The sequence below is a fragment of the Nicotiana attenuata genome, chromosome 6 (genome assembly GCF_001879085.1).
Source record: "Nicotiana attenuata strain UT chromosome 6, NIATTr2, whole genome shotgun sequence".
Classification (NCBI taxonomy): domain Eukaryota; kingdom Viridiplantae; phylum Streptophyta; class Magnoliopsida; order Solanales; family Solanaceae; genus Nicotiana; species Nicotiana attenuata.
The window spans coordinates 8,565,320-8,570,444 of NC_031994.1; positions in this window are offsets into that span (position 1 = coordinate 8,565,320).

Below are 5,125 nucleotides of genomic sequence, written 5' to 3' on the forward strand. Positions count from 1 at the left end.
ATTTAAAGTTATCAGCTATAACCAATCATCCTAACAATTGAACTAATCAATATTAATTAACCAAAATGCCTTAGTTAACACTAACATTGAATTAACAACTAACAAACAAAATAGAACAAAATCATAACTGAAACCAAACTGAATCAAAATTAATTCCAAGAAAACAAAAACCAACAGAAAAATCGAATTAAACTAACTAATTAATAAAAGTAAAAATCGAAGACTTAAAGCCTATAGAACTAAGCACTGAACTATGAAAGTACTAATTACAACCACTGATTAAACTAAACCAACTAATAACAACCCTAAGGGGTACTGAAAAACACATTAAGATCACACAAAGCCCAAACAAGATCGATTAAGGACTATCAAGATAGATTAAAAAAAAACTAATGTCTAAAATTACCAACACAGGGTTAAATGAAACAAAATTAAGCTAAAAACAACAAAACAATTACGGGAGTAGAATAAGAACAAATATAGAACTAAGAAGAAACAAAATCAATTTGAAAAGAAACTTACTGATTTTAGTCTTCGATTGGACTGACTCCGAATTGGATTTTCGATTAATGTTATATATTTATTTTGTCCAAAATAGACATATAACTTGAATCAAAAACCAACAGAATGCTTGATCCCAAAACGGGTTGAAAAGTGAAAACCCTAGATCTAAAATTGAAGAGGTTTCGTTTGGATTTGACGAGTTCTAGTTTGGGATTCAGGTAGAGGGAGGTGAGGGGGTTATCAGGTATCAATTTGGGCGAGTTTCGATGAATTAGGGTTTTTGCCGGAATTTCGATCTAAGATTTGAGAAAATCGGCTAGGATTTGAGGGATGGGATTTGGGAATTTGGAAAGAGGAGGGGACGGGGAGCTTGTGGTGAAATTTTGGGGTCATTTGGAGCTTCGCCGCCGCCAGCGGCGATTTCCGGCCGGCGGCGGACGGCGGAGACACGGTGGGCGGCGGTGGTGTTACAGGGGTTGGGGTTGTACGAGGAGGATGACGGTTGGTCTCACAAATTGTAGAGAAATTATTACACTTTTATGTAATTTCTTGAATGGATATGGACCGTCTGATCGTGGGGCATGGATGGACGAGATTAATTTCTAACACTGTATCGATTGAGTTGGTTGCAGGCTGTGTAAAGAAGCGAAAACTGAAAGAAGCTTTTGATATAATTCAAACCATGAGAAAGTTTAAGATTCGCCCTGCATTTTCTGCATATACAACTCTAATAGGTGCGCTCTCTGCTGTTCAAGAACCTGATCTCATGCTCTCCCTCTTTCATCAGATGCAGGAATTAGGATATGAAGTAAATGTACATTTATTCACGACAGTAATTCGAGCTTTTGCTAGGGAGGCCGAGTTGATGCTGCTCTCTCCTTGTTGGATGAGATGAAAAGCAATGCTTTTGATGCAGACATTGTCCTCTATAATGTTTGCATCGACTGTTTTGGTAAGCTGGCAAAGTTGATATGGCCTGGAAATTCTTCATGAGTTGAAGCNCTTGTGCCTTTGCATGAAACAATGGCCCAAATTGGCCAGCCTTTTTGTCCCTTTTAATTTCATTTATTTGTTTTTCCTTCTTTTCTTCTTTTTTTGTATTTTAATTTTATTTATTTATTTATTTATTTATTTGATTTTTCTGATTTTATTAAGTGTAAGATCAAAAACTAAAAGACTCAAATTGAATCTAGCTAATTTCTAATTTAAACCAAACTTAAGACAAATTCTAGAAATTAAAAGTAGAAATGCAAAGAACCATTTTTTTCATTTTTTATTTGTAATATTAAAATGCACACTATTTTGTATTTTTGAAATTATATTAATTAAAATGCCCAAAAAAATGCAAACAAGACACAAAATCATGCGATTAATTCCTAAAATTCAAATAATAAAAGAAAAATCTTAATTCTAAGGAATTTTATAGGAGTAATTTTAAGCGTGGCAAAAATCACGTGCTCACACTACTCTCAAACATAGATTCAGAATATCTCACTCTCACACATGGATTTAGAATATACCAGTAATGGAAGGAAAAGCCTAATTGACATTATAATTAGAAATCTACTATAGAGTATTGCAGCAGTAAGAGAAACAGGGGAAATGAAATTTAAATGCAGCTTGCATTCAATCAGGATTTCACTTGAATTACATGTTCAACAGTCACTCGTTGTTCATGGGCTAATGAGATACCTGGAAAGCAAAGATAACAAGAAGAGTGAAAGATCAGCAGCAGCAGAACAGTAAACCCAGATTCGACCAATTAAGCAATGAAATCAGCTCATAAAATCAATGGAACAGTAGGGGAAGCCCAAAATCAACTCTAAAACCAAGAGAAAATGGGGTCTCCCCCATGCTTGACTTCGATGTTGTCTGATATGCCCATAGTACTTCGGGCAACACTTCTCTCCATTTCCCCTTTGCATCATCTAACCTTTTCTTCAAGTTTCGATTGATGGTTTTGTTTGTGGACTCGGACTAACCATTTTCACTTGGGTGATAAGGTGCTGATAGGATCCTTTTTATATTATGGTCCTCGAGGAATTTGGTCACTTTACTGCCGATGAACTGTTTCCCATTGTCACATGTTATTTTTGCTGGTATCCCGAACCGACATATGATGTGGTCCCATATGAAGTTGATGACTTCTTTTTCTCATACCTTCTTGAAGGCCTGCGCTTCAACCCATTTTGAGAAGTAGTCAGTCATAAATAAAATAAATCTAGCTTTACCTGGCGCCATTGGTAGGGGGCCGATGATGTCCATCCCCGATTTCATGAATGGCCACGAGGATAGGACCGAGTGGAGCTATTCACCGGGTTGATAGATTATTGGTGCAAATATCTAGCATTTGTCACACTTCCGAACGAACTCTCTGGTATCCTTTTCCATGTTATCCCAATAATACCCCGATCTGATCACCTTGCGAACCAGAGAATCTGCACCGGAATGGTTCCCACAGGTGCCCTCGTGGATTTCCGGTAGTACATAATCAGTGTCCCCGGGTCCCAAACATACTGCCAGTGGTCCATCGAAGGTTCTTCTGTACAACGTTCCATTTTCATCGAGTGAGAATCGAGCTGCTTTGGCTCGAAGTGTTCTTGACTCTTTTGGGTCCGCAGGGAGCTTCCCATACTTCAAGTAATCGATGTACTTATTCCTCCAATCCCACGTTATTGTTGAATTAATCTCTGCATGGCCTTCTTCTACCACGAATTTCGATAGCTGGCCGACAGCCCCCGGGATTATATCGTCCTCTTCGACCGATGACCCAAAGTTTGCAGGTGCGTCGGCCTTGCTATTTTGTTCTCGAGGTACATGGTCCAGTGTCCACTCCTTGAAGCGATGCAATGTCATTTGAAGTTTGTCTAACTACCTTTGCATTCGATCGTCTCAAACCTCGAAGCTTCCGTTTACATAATTTACTACCAAAAGGGAATCACACTTTGCCTCGATGACCTCTGCTCCAAGGCCCTTGGCTAGTTGACCTGCAATCATGGCTTCATACTCGGCCTCGTTAATAGTCAATTTAGAAGTTTTGATAGATTGTCTAATAAAACTGCCCGTAAGCGGTTTCAAAACGATGCCGAGCCCAGATCCTCTCACATTCGAGGCACCGTCTGTGAAGAGGGTCCAAACCCCCGATGATGTACCCGTTTTTAGAAAGAGTTCCTTCTCTACTTCGGGTACGAGGGCGGGCATGAAGTCTGCCACGAATTCTGCCAAAATTTGACACTTGATAGCCGTTCGAGGTTGATATCCGATATCATATCCTCCAAGTCTGATGGCCCATTTGGCCAATCTGCCCGATAATTCGGGCTTATGCAAGATATTTCGAAGCGGGTATGTAGTCAGTACACATATATGATGGCACTGAAAATATGGTTTTAATTTTCTAGATGCGCTTATTAATGCAAGAGCTAATTTTTCCAAATGTGGATACCTGGTCTCAACATCTCCTAGGGTCCGACTCACATAGCTCTTCTCGAACCAACACGCCACTTACCGCTACCTCGGACACGACCAGATACAAGTAGAGTGTTTCATCTTCCTTTGGTATATGGAGCAGTAGTGGGCTCCAGAGATATCGTTTTAATTCTTCCAAGGCTTGAAGGCACTCCGGGGTCCATGCGAAGTTGTTCTTCTTTTTGAGTAGGGAAAAGAAGTGATGGCTCCGATCTGATGACCTCAAGATAAATCAACCTAGGGCAGCTATCTGTCCGGTCAGCCGTTGCACGGCTTTCACATTTTTTACCACGGTGATTTCCTTGATGGCTTTGATTTTATCAGGGTTGATCTCGATACCTCTGTTCGACACCATGAAGACCAGGAACTTTCCTGAGCTGACTCCAAAATTGCATTTCTCTGGGTTGAGCTTCATGTTGTACTTTCTAAGGATATCTAATGTTACCTGCAAATGGGTCAAATGGTCCTCTGCGTGCAGGGAATTAACTAGCATATCATTAATATAAACTTCCATGGATTTGCCTATTTGATGTTCGAACATCTTATTAACTAGACATTGATATGTGGCTCCTGCATTTTTTAGCCCGAAGGGCATTACATTATAACAATACGTTCCATACTTGGTGATGAATGAAGTTTTTTCCCGATCCTCCGAGTTCATTTGAATTTGGTTGTACCCGAAGTAGGCGTCGAGAAAGGTAAGGATCTCGTGGCCGGCTATAGCATCGATCAAACGATTGATGTCGGGCCAATGGGAAAGAATCTTTAGGGCATGCTTTGTTCAAATCTTTGTAATCTACACACATTCTAAGTTTATTCCCCTTTTAGGGACTACTACTATGTTAGCAAGCCATTCAGGATACTTTACTTCCCCGATGGATCCTATTTTGAGAAGTTTGGTTACCTCTTCTTTGATGAATGCATGCTTTACCTCGGACTGAGGTCTCCTCTTTTGCTTCACCGATTTAAATCTGGTGTCGACACTCAGTCGATGGGTAGTTATCTCAGGTGGAATCCCTATCATATCTAAGTGGGACCAAGCGAAGCAATCGATATTATCGATGAGAAACTAAATGAGTTTTTTCATGAGTTCGGGGGTTAACCCCGTCCCCAGGTGTACCTTACGTTCTGGAAGATGCTCGACTAATATGACCTG